Source organism: Calypte anna, chromosome 4, assembly GCF_003957555.1.
Source record: "Calypte anna isolate BGI_N300 chromosome 4, bCalAnn1_v1.p, whole genome shotgun sequence".
NCBI lineage: Eukaryota > Metazoa > Chordata > Aves > Apodiformes > Trochilidae > Calypte > Calypte anna.
Window position 1 is genome coordinate 15,715,341 of NC_044247.1, and position 16,081 is coordinate 15,731,421.

A 16,081-nucleotide genomic window follows, 5' to 3' on the forward strand; every position below is an offset into this window, starting at 1 on the left:
GAGCCTCTCCAAGCTGTGGTGTTGTTACCGTCCACAGAAGTTTCAGGCTGAAGCACCCCAGTCCCCAGTTACTGAGCCTGTGGTAGATACCAAGCAGGTTTGTTGAGAGCAGGGTCACACCCATGTTTCACAAGGACATAAAGGCCAAAAGTTTCCTGGGTTCAGAAGAAGATAGTGCATGTGCAGATCCCAGAGGAGGAGAAGACACAGTGTTTGGTGCCTTGCATGAGCCCCCCAGGCTCAGTCCCCAGTAATGACTCGGGGACATCTCTGTCCTGCCTTGTCATTCTTGCACCTGAGCTGAGAGGACCCCCAGGAAAGCACAGTCATGCAGGAATTCTCTTTGAGAGAGCTCCATTTGCTGCCAGTTCCTGCCCTGCTCCATGCAGGTGCTTCCCAGTGCCCCGTGGCATGGGGGTGGGAAGGTGGCTGAATGTAATCAGAAGTCACCTGCAAAGAGGGGAAACTGAGGCACAGAGTGGTTCCGTGGCTCACCCCCTGGTGTCACTCACCCCAGACTGTGCTGAGTGTGTCCCAGGCACCTTCACTGCTCAGGATCTTGGGCTGTGCCCAAGCAGCACTTGTGTCTCCTCCTTGCTCTGTGTGTGCCTGGATGTCAGCAGTGAGCAGGTCCCCAGCTGAGCCCCCCTCCCTGCTGGCAGCCAAGCAGGCAGGCAGCCCACCTGCTTCCCATCCCCACGTGGCAGTGGGTGGTTCCTGGCTGGGGAAGCTCTTTTGCCAGGGAGGTTGGTGATGTGCTCCAGCATCACCAGATGGTCCCCTTACCTCTTCAGCTCTCCTGCTCCCTCAGAAACATTAATGATCCCTAAACCTCTCCGATGGGGATTGGGAGGGGGGGGGGGGGGAGGGAGGGAGGCTCCTTTTTGTGACAACTTCATTTCGTGGTTATCAGGAGCTGCCACTATCCAGGTTGTCACGACAACCAGCCTGACTCAGAGCCTCTGGGAAAGGTCTGAACCTCAGGCAAATAACCAGCTCCCAGCAGATGCTCACCCACAGCCAATCACTGGGGTGCTGGGAAACCATGACATCATGGACTGAGCAGCCCCCAGATTGAATTCTGTTACCTTTCCTCTGCCCTCCCTGTCCCTTTCTCCCCTGTGCACCCCACATGTCCCCCCAGGTACAGTCCTGGGATTTGTGAGCACCTTTTACTCCCAGGTGCTCTGGAGCTGGCTCAGCTCAGCAGGGCTGGGGGGGTCCTGTAGCCCCCCCATGTGATGCAGCCTTGGTCAGCAGCAAGAGACCTGGTGGCCAAGGGGTTTTGCTAATGGGGATGGGAGTTACCTGCTGGAGTTAATTTTATCTGCAAGACAATAGGAATGGGAGATTAATGGGGTCCTTACTCCCCCTTTCCCAGGGAAGCTGCTGACACCCAGTTACCAGGCAGGCTGTGTTGCTCAGACTGTGTCACGTTTGCCAGCAAGGTGTGATCAACACTGCAGAACCAGTTCTGTCTCAGATGAATGTGTTCACCTGCTGAAGCAGAGAGGGGTTTGGCAGTGGCCTTGTGCCTTCACCAGGGTGTGTCTGAAGCACCCCTGGGACCCTGCACCCCATTAAGGTTATATCCTGCTGACCAGTGTGCCCTGCAGATGTGCAGCTCCAGAGCTTTCCTGAATTCTTGCCCTCCTTGAGCACATTCCCCATGAAAACAGAATCAGGCAGCTCTTAGCAGGGATTCCACTTTCAGGTCAAGAAAGACTTGACAGGTTTTTTTAACTTCCTGGCCATCCCAGCTAAATGTATATCTGTTTGCTGAAAATGCAGTTGCGTTGCCTCTTTTACTCGGATGTTTGGCTTTCCACACCTCTCTTACCCAGGAGGGGTTCTGGTAGTGCTCAGCACTGCAGTCAGTTTGGGAGGGTCTGTCTGATTGGATCTGTAAGGTGAGGTACATGGCTTTTGGGCTCTGAAGTCCTCAGGCATCTTTTGGAGGAACAAAGGCTACAAGAAGGCAATTTGTTGCTCAGAACTAAGATTTCTTTCTCTTGCCTTGCTGCTATGGCTACCTGGCTGTGCATTTCTTTAGGGCTTGTACCTGGGCCACTCTGGGCTGGGGTGCCCCAGGGAGGGGCTGGGGAGCTTCTGCACAATCTGGCACAGCCTGGCACAGAGACAGCCCTGGCACAGCCTGGCACAGCCAGTCCTGCCTTTCCTAGCATGAGAAAGGAGCTGCTGGGGCTGGCAATGGCCCTGGTCCAGCCAGGTCCCTCCTGCTTGTCAGATTCCTAAAGCACTGTTCTAAAGCTCCTCAGTTTCCTAAAGCAGTTTCTGAGGTTAATTTTGCAGGATGAGACCCTTGCTAGGTGGCTTCTGAATAAAACAGGGTTCAGGCAGCCCCTGTGGTTCCAGAGGTTGGACCTCGTGGGCATGCAGACTCTCAAAGTGTTTCCAGCTCGCTTTGACACCCATGTGACAGTCACACAGGACTGACATCTACCAGAGCCCAGCCTGTTTTCCCATGCCCTGTGGGGACAAAGCCAGCACCCTGTCCACGTCTGGGCTGGATCAAGCTCAGCCAGACTCTGCAGGTCCGGTCCAGCCCAGCCTGTCCCGGGTGTTGGACCCGTGGAGTGAGTCCAGTTTGCAGTGCTGAGCCCTGGGGCTCTGTGGGTGCCCTGACCTTACAGTCACTCAGCTTCTTCCCTCTCCTAGCAGTGAGCTGTGAGCAGTGTGCCTGTTGGCAGCACCCCTGGCTGCTCACAGCATGTGGAGGAGCCCTCCAGCTCTGTCAGGCTCTGCTTCACTTAGAGCTGGGGTGAGGGACAAAAAAGCTCTGTGGTTTGGGCAGTTTCCCCTTTCTGGCCCTTGCTGTGCTTCCTCTCTTTGTCTCCTTTCCCAGGAAGGCATGGGACATGCATGGGCAGCTGACTCCCATCCAGCAGGAGGACCCAGAGGTTGAGGGCTTTGGGGTTTCTAAAGGCACAGACTTTCAGAAACCCTCTGATTTTCAGGAAGAACTCCACTGTGCACAGTCAATGTTAAAAAGGTTCCCTCAGCTCTGATGAGACTGGTAACTTTGGACCAGGCTGAGAGTAAGGGCTCTGATCTTCCTTTTTCACTCCACGTGGTTACAGAGTCAAGTTTCTGCTCTATCACAGGGGGAAGGAAGCTGCAACTCTTCTTCATCTCTGTCCCCCAGCCTTCAGCCAAGTCAGACAAAAGCCAAGGCACCAGGTTTGGAGTCTCAAGGAGCCTCCAGTGCTTATTAGGATAGTTTGGCTAATAGTTTGTGATAAATCTGTTTTAGCTGGACTTTTAAAAATGGATGAAAGTGATTCACCCACAGGCTGAGTCCTGACATCTTGGTGCCTCGTCTGCAGCTTTTCCTTGAGCTGCCTCCCTCATTTGGAGGGCACACACCTCACACGGCCTGTGGGGCTCTGGGGCGTGGGGTTGTTCTGTGTCTGAGGGAACTGGGTATAATTTTTAGTCTGGAGGTGGCTGAGTATTACTTGGCCACCCCCTACTCAGTCCTTTCTAGCTGTGGGCTGTTGTTAAGCAGCAGTTTGCAGCAGCCAGTCTGGTTTGCAGGGTATGGATCTGCAGCCCTGAAGGACTGGGTAAGGCTGTGGGGACCCTGACAGCTTCTTCAGCTGCTTTCCCTTCATGGCTACAGTCAGGGGACATCCCCCTGAATCTTTGCATGGACTTTCAAGGAGGAAAAGCTGGGCCAAGGCCTCTGCAAACCACCCCACCTTGGCACAACAGAGGATGTTTCCCCCCTTGCTTTGTGTGTGTCCCCTTGGATGGGGTGGAGAAATCAGAAGTGGAAGGCATCTCTTCCACTGTGGAGGGACAGTAGTCTTGCAGGTGACCTTAGAGAATGCTGTAGTTGTGTGTCCACAGGGGTGATTCCCTACAGGGATGGAAACAGGACTGGCGACTGTGATCACTGCAGAGCCAGCTGGATAACTGATGGATGTGACACTTGGTGAGGAGGAAAACCTTGGTGAGACCTCAGTGTCCAGCAGGAAGGGAGGGCAGTGATTCAGTGGGGGCTGCTTGTCATGTCAGTGTCAGCTGGGTGACTCAGTGTGCTTCTGCTCCTGCAGATCCTGTCCTTTGGACCAGCTGTGAGGTGACAGTGTGACCACTCGTGGTGGGAGAAGGTCACACGCTGCGTGGTGGGGCTGGGAGGGTTCCTTACCTCCTCTTGGGTAATGACCCGTGGTCTGCCTTACCCTTGGCAGTAGCAGACCACAGAAGGCAGCTTCGTTTCTTGCCCATTATCAAACTCTGCTTTGTGCCTCTTCCTTGGGAAAAATGGAAGAAAAAGGCCCAAGATGTGGGCCACAGCCAAGCAAGATTGTGGCACAGGGGCAGGAGAGCAGCTGTGGAGCTGCCTGCCTGCCCTGGAACTAGACTCAGCTTGTGGATTTTTTTTGTTTTGTTTTTTTCTAGAAATATTGTAAATGTCAGGTGATGTTCATCAGAGCAGGGTCTGTCGCCACTTTTCAGACCTTTGATGGGGGAGCTGAGCTCAGGGGTTCGGGAGGAGCAGGAGCGGGACCTGAGCTCCTGCCTGGCAGGAGGAGGGGGAGCACGCTCTGTGGAGGAGCTTTTCCTTCTGTGCATTTGGGCACCTCTTTGTGGCAGGGGTGGCCGGAGCTTGGTGGCGGGGAGAACCCTGGTGGGTTTTGTTTCTCCCACGTTTGGTGCTGGAGGGAAAAGCCCACGAGGGGGCACATGGCGGGCGTCAGCCGGGGGGGACCCGTAATTTCGCGGTGCATTCCCTATTCCCAGCGGAGGGTGACCAAGAGAGCGTGATGGTGTCTCTGAGGACACCGTTCAGTACCAGCCGGGTGCTGATGCCCCCTCGCAGATACCCGCACACCGGGGCCTAGCCCTGCCGGAGGAGAAGCTGGGAGGAGGGGACCCTCCCGCACCGCGCCGTCCCCCCGCGACTGCCTCGCAACCCTCAGATTTACCCCCTGGTTCCCGCCCGCCCTCCTCGCGCACCCCGGGGCCCGCCGCAGCCGCTGGGGCGCAGCCAATGGGCTCTGCGGGCGGCGGGTGACGACACGGGGGGGGGTTGGGGCGCGGCGGCGGCGCGCGCGGCGATTGGCGCGCGGCGGCGGCGCGGGGGGACGGGCGCGCGGCAGATGGGCTGCGCCCGGCGCGCGCGGGGCGGCGGAGGAGAAGGGAGGGGGGAGGGGGGTGCGGGGGGGGGGGGGGGGGGGGGGGGGGAGCGGGAGCGGCCCTCGGCGGCGGCGCGAGGCCGCGGCGGGGTCGGCGCGTGCAGCATGACAGCGCGAGCGCCAGGTAACGAACGCCGCGCGCCGCGCAGTCCCGGTACCTCAGGGAAAGCGAGGGGGGTGGGGAGGGGGATCCGCTGGACCGGACCGGGCAAGGCAGGGCAGGGCAGGGGGTGTACGGGGCTGGAGAGGGCCGGGCCGGGCCGCTGCGGTGCCGGGGTTGTCTGCGTCTCCGGGTCTGTTCTGCCGCCCGTGACACCTGTGTTAGACAGCGGCCTCCGCCGCGGCTCTGAAGGGAGAGCGGTGTCCGGCGGGAGGGAGCTGCCCGCCGCAGAGCCGCTGCCGGGGCTGAAGTTGTGTCAGCGCCGACACCGGCCATAAAGGCGGTCGTGATGTGTGTGTGCGTTCCCCATCTTCCAACAATGCGGGCAATGGGCTGTGCTTCTGCAGAGCAGCGAGAAATTCGGGGCTATAAATAACTCTGCCTTTTTTTTCATTCTTATATATATATATATATATGTATGTAATTTTTTTTACATACTCTGTTGGCCGCATGCATTCGATTGACTCCTTTAAAAAACGCCTGCCAAGTTTTTCCCTGAAATCCATTGAGGGAAGGGTGGTCTCTCCCCTGCACATGCATGGTGGTGCCTGATGCCACGCTGATCCTGTCCCTGTGCTGGGTTGTCCCTTTGTCCCAGACGTGTACACCAGCCAGCCAAGGAAGTGCTCTGTGTCGTGTCTGGCTGCTTCAGGCTCCCCTCCTCCCCTGGGGGATGCGCTTGGTGCCTGTGCCCCCTTTTTGGTCATCCAGACAGTTTCCAGATCCAGTTTTCACCAGTGCCAGAAATGATCCCTGTCTGAAACACAGTGATGTGTTTCATGTAGGAGCTTGAGGGAATTCAGACAGGAAGAGTGAGCGACATCGGAAAAGGATTGTGGGCCTCAGCTGGGAGGAGCAGGGCTATTTCTGGGACTTACGACCCCAAAAGGGTGTCGAGGGGTTGGGTTTTGTCTCTCTTCCTTTGGCTCTGTTTGCTGCGGTGGGCATAACGCCTTAGGAGTGAGCAGCCTGGCTGGCAGGCTGGAGACTTCGGCAGATGCCCCTGGAGGCTCCGTTCCCCTCGTCCCCTTGGTGCCCCCCACCTGCCCTGGTTTGACTCTGTGCAGACATTGCAGGAGAGGGCTGCCTGCTTTTTGTTTTCCGTCCGGCACAGTTGGAAATGATGTTCAGCAGAGGGGATCAGGAGGCCAGAGATCAAAGTGGGCTTTTCTTGAGCGACTTTTGGGCTGACAGGAGTCACCCCAGAGTGAGGAAGAGGAGGAGGAGCTGTTGGGGGGCCTGGGGGAGACTGTGGGGCCAAAGCCAGGCTGCTACCTGTCTGCCTGAGGGGGAGAGAGAAGGAAATGCTGTGAACCGAGGGAATGATGAGATGAGATCTCCCCTGGCTCCTCCTCTCCTGTGAATCCACCTTCTTCTCCCTGGCTGTCAGAAGGAGAGGGCCTGGTTACAGCAAGGAGGGGGCAGAAGCATCCTGGGGGGGTTGTGACTGTGGGGGGGCCCCTGTGTCAGAATGGGCGTGAGAACATCACCCCAGCCAGGGTGACTGGAGCTGGAGGCTGTGCCAGAGGGGACCCAGGTGTCCCCTGGGCAGGCACTGGGGATTTTCAAGCAACTTCACCCCGTCTCTCCTGGAAGAGGGGCATCTGGGGAAAGAGGAGCCTGATCTTTCCAGGAAAGGTGTTCAGTCACAGGCTCCTTTGGTTGTCACAGGCTCAGTGCTCTGGCCTCATTCACCTCAGGGCTTTAGCACAGGCATGCCAGCTTCTTGTAGGGAGTGTCTGATGGGGACTTTGGGTCCTCTAAACTGACAAGCCCAATGAGACTCTTGTAGGAGCATCTGCAGAAGTTGGTGAGCATTTTACTGATCACAGTGGTGTGAGCAGAAAACAAAGTAAATCAGAAATCTGGGATAGTTGGGTTTAGGACTGGGACATGGGCTGGTGAGTTGTTCAATTGAAGGTTGCCATGACAGGATATGTGCATGGAAGAGTTGCCCTGAGCCTGGGATTTCTGTGGTGAGCACAGGGCTGGCAGGGGACTGTGATGCTTGTGGCTGCATTGGCTGGAGCTTCCTTCCTTGAGCATGGGACTGGGGACAGGAGCTGGTGGCAGTCATGATACCAGGGGCCTGGTTGGGCTGGGGGGGGGGTCTGGTTTCATGGGTAGGGGGGATGCAGGCAGCTGCCTCGGGGTTGCAGAGGGGTTTGTGCACAGGGAAGACCTGCATGGATGGCATTTCTTCACTGAGTGCCTCTGGATAACTGAAAGTAAGTCTCAGTAGCTCCTGCAAGCCCTGAGCTCCTGTTACAGGATTAAGTTTCCAGCCTCCGAGGCCACCGCTTGCAGCAGCAACAGTTCTGGAGGCAGCTGTGGCTGCAGGAGTCAATACCCAGGGTGAGCTCCTGTGGTTGCCACAAGCCCAGTGCTCTGGCCTCAGGGCTTTAGCACAGGCATGGCAGCTTCTTGTAGGCAATGTCTGGTGGGAACTTTGTGGCCTCCAAACTGGCAGGCTGATGAGACTCTTGTAGGAGCATCTGCAGAAGTTGGTGAGCATTTTACTGTTGATTACAGTGGGTTTTACCTCTCCAAGCAGACTGTGCAGTTTCTCTGTAAGGATGTGACTGAAACGGTGTTTAAAGATGTGTGAAGTTTGGAGTCCATGTGATCCTGTGTGTCCTGAGCCAGCTCACAAGGTCTGGAAAAACAAACCTTGCCAAAGAGCTCATCTTCCTCCACCTCCCTTATTTCTTTGCAACTTTTGTGCATGATGGTACAGGGATAGGTGATCCAAATTCAGCTCTGCAGCATAGTGTTTGCCATAGCAAACCCAGGTCCTGTGTTAGCTATCTCCTAGCCTGGCAGCATTTGCTTTTAGAGGAAAGCTGGGTTGCGCTGACAGTCCCTTTTCAGTTCCTCTTCCCTCTGCCTGGAGGCTTTCTCCTCTTTAAATACTTAAGTTGTGACTGTGTTCCTGGAGCTGCCAGTGTTCTGGGATCAAAAACAATCAGGAAGGTGGAGATATTTTGTATCTCATTCAAGTTGTCCTTCATTTTAGCCATGTCTGCACAGAGCTGGTCACAGGGGAGATGTTGCCAGATTTGGCTTCTGCTTCTGCTCTGGTTGGACTCCCTGTGACTTCAGGACATTAACAGTGCTGCCAGTTCGTGCCTGGCTGGTTTGAGTACTGATTTCTGTTCCTTGCTGTACTACACAGTGGGCAGGCAGGAGCCCACTGTGATCTTCCTCTCTGATTACCTCCCCTAGCTCCTGCAAAGGGGGCTTGAAGCTTTTCAGGAACTTAATGGGCAGAGGAAACAGAGCAAGTGGGTGGGGAGGGTGGTGACAGGGAGAGAGGAACAGGAATACACTTTCACCTGCAGAAATAAACCTTCCTGCTTGCCAGTACTATTTTGTTTAGTTAGTATTTTCCCCCTGCAGCATTATTTTGCTTTTAACTTTCAGACACAAATAGTTGAGCTCATCTATCTTTTGTTTCTTTCACATGTACCTTGATTTGCCTGCTACTTGATGCATGGCACTCAGCCAGGTAGTCATTGGTTGGTCTGACTGGGCCTGGGTCAGCACAGGAGGAGATGCTGATGTGAATGTCTTGTCTCAGCCCTCCTGCTGCTGGTGTGCCTCCTGCTCCTAGCAGTAATTCCATAATGGAAAAATACGACAGAAGTGACTGTGGTTTGCTAGTGGCTTGTCTCAGTGCTTTGAATTTTGGGGATCTTTTCCAGGTGAACATCAACAGCTATGGCTTGTGTGCAACTGAGAGCAGATGCAGATTGTGCTCTACTGGAGACAGCAAAGTGACTTTTTATTTTGCGTGTTTAGTTGGATGGGTGCAACTTGGCTCCTGCAAGGCCCTGTTTATGAATTGCCCTGCTGGGTTTCCAGGACAGGAGACTGAGCTGCAAGGTGGCCCTCACCTTCTCACCTGAGCAGCATGGGACATGGCAGGGGGGCAGTCAGCATGGCACCCACCTCTTTGGTTCTGCTGTCACCCAAGAAGCCTGTGATCTTGATGCAGGATTGTATCCCCAGATATTGGGGACAGCACTTGACCCTGTGGAGCCCTGGGTAAGGGACAGGTTTTCCAGCTCCTGGGTTGGGAGGATCTTCTTGTCAACATATGCCACCAACCTACCCTTTGAGTACCCTGATGTCCGGTCTCACATCTTCCTTTCCAGAGGCAGCCTTAGAAGTCATGTGTCACTTAGAGCAGAGGCACGTCCTGCCCAGTTGGGAAAGCTCTGCTGTGAATGCTGCTTAGCAGGAGCAGATGTTATCTCTTGGTTTGTCTTGCTGTAATGACTTCTCATAGTGACTGTGTGCATTAAGTATTCAAGGATAAAACAGTGTTACTGTATGTTCCAGGGGCTCACTTCCCAATGTTATTTTTTTATTATCAGTTGCTTATCCAGCTGAGTATTGACAGCTTCACTGATTCTTGACTGATCCAGAGCAAAGCACTTCTCTGCCCTGGAGTCATGGAAAGGTTTGCTCTCCTTTCATGTGACAGTGCTGGTTTGGGGATCTCTGTGAAGTACAGGTGCAGGACAGGCTGGTACAGCTCTGGATGAGGTTTACAAAGATGGGAAAAGGCAAAGTTAAGGTTGCCTGTACCTCTTGTACTCTGTGTGCTCTGTTCATCTGTAGTTTTTTATTGCGATCAGAAGCAAACTAAGGTAATTTAAATCTCAGAACATGTGATCAATGAACTGTTGGGAAAATTTGATGTGTTCTTTCATATCCCTAAGGGCAAAAGTGTGGTCTCAGAGAAATGGAACCAGAGACTCCATAGGACCCCTTAACTTTTGAAAGTGATGCCTTGCATGTGGACCAGTGATAGCTGTGCTTTGATCCAGCTTGCTGCACACCCTTGTGTTTGTTCTGCCCACCAGCCAGGGTACTGCAGTGCCATTTTTGTCCGGCCTTTGCTCCCCTGTAAGCCTGCTATTCCAACACTGCAGTACAGCACAGGCTCCAGAGCTGGACCATTCTCATTTTCTTTCTAATCCTTAAGTGTTGAAAATGCTCTGGCACCTTAGCAGCCTCACCATGGCTGTGCAGGGTGAGTGCACTGTTAGCTAAGCACATGACTAGGGGAATACTGAACATTTTGTTGTCCTGTCACCTGGGCATGCTCCTTCTCCAGACAGTCCTGTTGAAGGAGCAGTAGCTGTGTGGCACCCCAGTCCCTGTCCCTTTGTTGGCACAAATAAATTGGTGTTTGCTTCATTTGGGAAGGACACTGGAAAGTACTTCTCCGTGCATCTCAAGAGGGGTGACAGGCCTAATGTTTTCCATTTTTCTATCTCCTCAATTCCCTACTGTGAAGGAGAAAATCCTCCAGATCAGAAATTTTCCAGGCGATTCCCTGCAGAGAATTTTGATTCAACCTGCAGTGCCCAAATGCCAGCTCATATTTATCAGGTGCACCCAGCCACTCCCCAGAGGAACATGGTGAGGGAAGAAGGGAAGTCACACAACTGAAATCCTGGGCATTTGGTAAAACTGTTTTTAATGTCTCCTGCCCTCACATGCAGAAGACTGTGGACTTGGCTTTGGTGTGCTCTTGAAGTGTCACTAGAAGATCTGTCAAATGTGTGTGCATGCAGAAATGGAGGCTTGGAAAATGCCTTTAATTGCCATTCCCCTCTGCACAACACAGATTGTCATGCTTTGAGCTCAGGTTTGTTTGTATCAGGGACAGACATTGATACCACAGCTCCTATTGGGGCATGAATATTTCAGCACCTGAAATGATGCCTCCCTGCTCCAGAAAAGAGCTGCTTACATCCTCGTTTGATCTTTTCAGTGAGCCTAGCCAGCTCAGGTTGGCATCCTGGTTATGTATTTCCTGCAGATATGGTCTCTGTTAGCTGTGCTGTGCCTCTCCTCTCTTCATTCCAGAGGCTCTAAGAGCTCAAGTTGGAAAGAGATGAGATTCCTAGCAGGAGAAAAAGACTAAAGCAGCCAGAATTGCTCCTTGTTTTCATTCTTTTTAAGAAGATGCTTAGCACATCATAGGATGCATGAACTAGAAAAAGGTGGGGTAGCATTTGGAAGTAACAGTATGAAAGTAACAGTGGCAAACTGTGGGGACAGTCTTACTTTATATCTGCCTCACACCTCTCCATGCTCTTCTTTTCTCTCCCTGATTTTCTTGTAGTAGGGGAATGCAGAATCCTCTCTAATGGCATTAATAATATGAAACCCTTCAGAAGAAATAAGCTGAGAGTGGAACCTCATTCTTTTTGCAGCACATTGACAGTTCACACACAGAGATTGTGTCCTGGATCCTCCTTTTTAGGAACTGTAGTGATACTGAAAAGCCTGGAACTTCTCATACCATTGTGTGTTTCTGAAGTAAGATGTCTCCAAAGCATCTCATCAGGAGGCACTTCCTACAGCCAAGGTCAGACAGGGAGAACTTTTGAGCAACTTCCTCTTCAGGTCATGCCCTGACTTCTCCCATGGTCTGTAGAGCACTCTGCACACTCAGGGTGATTGCCAGGTTTCTTTGGGTAGTAAGGAACAGCAATAGGAATCTGAGTGTGAGAGAGTTTTCCAGTCCTAAGTCCTTGATATGTAAGATCCCTCTCCTCTTACTGAGCAGCAGCACATGGATGAATTTTCCAGGCCCACAGATGATGCAAGAGGTCAGTTACCTGATTCTTGAGTATTTTTTTTCAGCTGTACTTCGTGGTCTTTGCATTGCTGATCTCAGCAGAATGGCAGAGCTTGGTCTCATGGGCATGGCTGAACGTGTGTTTTTTTCTGTTTTAGGAATACTTCTATTGGAGTAGTTATCCTGAGTGTCATTGCTTGTGTACCAGAACAGAAATTGGAGATTGAGAGTTATAGCTGTGTCTGTACCCCAGGAAGCAGTCTGGTAAACATAATCCCAAAGTCAGCCCACAGAAGGACTTAAATTTGGGCAAGGAGAGGTAATAAAATGTGCTCTTAAGCATTCTAAACAGTCTGTAAAGCTTAAGTTCTCATTCAGCTGATGACTTTTGTTGGGCAGGAGGGTCAGTAAGCAAAAAATGCTTTGCGCTGATCTGTCCTGGTCCACAGTAAGTGGCTAAAAAGTCAGGTCTGTAGAAAAAGTAGAGAGATGTGTTAAGGAAGGGTCTGACTGCTTTAGGGAGGCTGGGTGCCAGGCTGACTCATGTCAGACACCCTGGAAACACAAGGATGAAGTCAGATGTCCAAGGTCATCTGCAGAGTGCTGGCAGAGCAATGGAAGGTATCAGTTAGAAGCAAAAATGATTGAATTTTTGTGTCACCGTGGGATCAGTGGTGCTGGTGTGGTCAGGCACCTTGCAAACCTAGGCCACTAGGTGCCTGAATGTTAGAATTTGGGTCTGTGGTGACTCATGACAACAGTTGATGGTGGAACATGACTTCATGTGTGCTTTTTCAAAGCAGACCACCTGTGACACTTCCATCCAGCAGTGCTGGGGAGAGTGGAGCCCCAGCACCCTGAGGCTGCAAGGCTCATTTGAAACCTGGACTGCAAGAGGGACACGTTGGGTGGAGAACTGCTGCTTGTGACATATTAGGTGTTAAACACATCCCAGCCAAGGAAACTTTTGAAAGGATCTGCATTCAGGATCTGCTCATACATAGCTGAAATGGTCTGTTCTGAGCAGAAAGACAAAGGCCCCCACCCCCTGCACAGCCACCACTGCAGCTGCTGTCTGAGCTGGGTGATGTCAGGCAGCCCTGACACGTTACACAGGTGGCCAGGTAGTGCAGAGGGATTCACAGTGGAAGATGTGAGGACTCTTTGGGGACAGGGGATTGAAAGGCTTTTTAGAGACTTTGCATTTCACTCCTGTGTGTTTGGGAGAGGTGTCCTTGTGTATGTATATACCATATGCAAATGTATTTTGAGTTCCTGTGTGTTCTGTCTGAATTGAGAAAAGGAGTGAGATTCTGGAGAAAGAAGCCTCTAGGAAGTGTTTTTGCAAGCAGGGGCCTCTTGACTGTGCTTTGGGGGGGAGGAAGGAGTGGGAATGAGGGGGAGGTTTACTGAGGTTTTCTTCTTTTCTTGTAGCATTTTGGGAAAACTCCAGCCAAGGCCCACATACAGTCAAATGAATCAGCCTCCCTTTTTGCCATAAGTAATTGGCAGTTCCAGCTGCAATGCAGTTTTGATGTACAGCTAATACACTTTTTCTTGGTTAATTGAGAAGAAACACTGCATTAGATGCTTGATGTTGAGTTGGCCTTTGTATGGAGTCTTTTGAGTAGTGGTGAGATATTGTAGGCTGCTGCTTGAGAGGTAGGAATTTGCTGCAAATTATATTCCATACTCCAGTCTGAAGGCTGTCGTTGCTGTTCATCTGCTATAGAAAATACATTTCTTGTTGCATACAAGTGCAGAGGGCACTGTCAGTCAGCTGGCACGTGGCACTGTTGCTCAGTGCAGGGTTTCCTTGGAAAAGTCTCATTTTATAATAACTTCAACAGAATATTCATGTTCTTAGATGAGTGAATGTTCCTGCGCCGACAAATGAGGCATTTTGGCCTTCTCATATTCATGTAACAAAATGAAATTCACTTGTTTTCCAAAGCATCTGGTGCCAATTTAGGCTCAGAGCTTTCTGTGTCTACTGCAGGATTTCCACTGGGCTCGGAAAACTTACCAGACAAGCTCAGCATTCAGCATTGGAAGTATCTGGAGTAACTGGAGGGCTTTCTTGTCCAGGAAAGAGGACATGTAGCAGTTGCCTTTGGCAGGCAAAGGCTTGTCAAATGCCTTTTATTTCCTGTTGGAAGCCTAGTCTTACATGGCAGGACTATATTACTTGCACAACTGTAGTATCTCTTGGTAAATACTGGCTTTAATAACATATGCTTCACTTTAGCAGGATGACAACAGTGAGGGGGAGAATGTTGAGCAGTGAAATAAGCATGCTGTACTGGGACAGCAACACCAGTTTTCTTTGACAATGTCTTAAATGGTAAATACCGTAACTATTATTTTCATAGCATTTGGAAATTCATTAGAAACAAGTCCCTTTGAGGAACCTGTAGTCACAAGTGTGATTAGCTCAGCCTTGGAGTTTTAGTCATGGCCAAGGCTTCACTAAACGCTGTCTTTACAGAGAGTTTACCCTTTCATGAGATTGCTTCATACACAGGCAGCATGTGGCCTTCCTCCCTCCAGTTGTTCTGTGGGGGAAGAAAGCATGCAAAGAAAGTATAGATGTAAAGTCTTCACAGGGGGGCAGTAAAATGGTTGGCTTCATAGCATTTTGCACCTGAAATGGAACACAAAAGTGGCTGGGTTTGCCCTGCACCTTTATCAGGGGTGGAGGGGACTCTTGGGTATGTGAAGATGCAATGAGAGGAAGCAGAATGGCCTCTCCTTCCCATACTCAGCTGAGCAGGACTCCTGCTTGCTTGGTTCAATGTGTAATGTGCACCTGGAGAGAGATTATATCCAGGCCAGTTGGGCTGAAGTTTGCTCTTTCTCTCTCCAGTTCACTGGACAAGTGTTTTACGTTTTCTTCAGCATAACTTTAAATGGACATTGTTTTACGCTGTACTGGAAAGGAGCTGGTATTTCTGCAACTCATGCTGTCATGTAAGTAACCTTTTTCTTTGAACAAGGTCGTTACATCATGATGCAGTAATCCTCTGCCTGTGGGATAAACCATCCTCTGGGTCTCTGTCTGTGTCTCTGTCTATTGGTCTTACCTCTGTTTGTTCTTTCTTAAAGTGTGCATGGGGGGAAGAGAGATGAGGAAAGAGCAGAAGTTTTTATTCTGGCATATTAAACTATTTTTAGAGAGAATAATACATGGGTTGTGAGATGCAAAGGGCTGTTGTCTCATAGAACTATTGCTTTGATACTCTATCCACAAAGAGAAGCTCCAGAGTCTCAAGTCAGAAGAGCCTGGGGATGAAATTACACCCTTGCCAGGCTCTGACAGGTTAAACTTTACAGAGATGCAGGCAGCAAATTATCCACAGACTGACTTGCAAAAGAGGGCTTTAAAATGGGCTTTAAAAACCTTCTGGGAAGATTAGGTGGATAAAAATAGTTAGTTCTTGTACCCCTCTTTTTATCTGTAGAGCTAAAAGCAGTTCTTCAAAGGACAATATCAGTATCTTGGTCTCAGCCTAGAGGATACCTGAGGGCTGGAGCAATGCCACTGTGGGTGGAATGGGTCAGAATGGGTGCCTGCAGCAGGACCCAGCCTTCTCACTGCCTGTCCCAATGCCTGGCCATTAGACTCAGTAGTCTCCCTGCTTATTACAATTTCTAATTTGTCTTGTATGCAACTGTGTTCTTTTTCCCAAGTCAGTTTACACCAGGATATGTCATTCAGAGCCAGCTTGGGTGTGCCTGGTAAAGTGTGGTTCATAACTGGGTTTGATTCATTTCTGAAGGCATTTGGTGATGTGGTTGCCTGGACAGCAGGGGCTGTGCTTGGTGACCCTGTAGGTCTCTCCCAGTCCTGTGTTCCTATGTAACCTGAGGTGGTGGCATCTAAGCTGCATCAAGATGCCAGTGATGTAATTTCAAACTGTCTGGCCTGAGCAGCAGTGAAGTCAGAGAGGCTGCACACGTGTAAGAAGGGATTGGCTTTTATCCTTTCTATTTTGCCCAAATAGGCACCAGGCAGGGTTTGATACAAAATGAAAGCAATTCACTGAGCAGAGAAAGCAGAGCAGATGTGGTAGTGGTTGATTCCAGCTTTCACCTGCTCTGAGAGGAAACAGCACAACATATTTCACTGTGCAGATCCGAGGTCTGTTGCAGGTT

General features: G+C 51.3%; 1 protein-coding gene across 6 annotated transcripts in view; it reads left to right on the top strand.

Moving 5' to 3' along the window:
• The window catches only part of PAK3 (p21 (RAC1) activated kinase 3), a 124,454-nt gene that overhangs the window by 48,048 nt on the left and 60,325 nt on the right, over positions 1 to 16,081 (top strand). Inside the window, exons 1-2 of one of the 6 annotated variants that reach the window (XM_030449455.1) lie at positions 5,218 to 5,289; positions 14,793 to 14,896. The exons of 1 other annotated variant lie outside the window; for it this stretch is intronic. The gene's annotated coding sequence lies outside the window, so the exon portion shown is untranslated. Of the gene's footprint in view, positions 1 to 5,200; positions 5,290 to 14,792; positions 14,897 to 16,081 lie in introns of those variants that run through there. 4 more of the 6 variants (XM_030449453.1, XM_030449454.1, XM_030449456.1 and 1 more) reach the window with 4 other exon arrangements.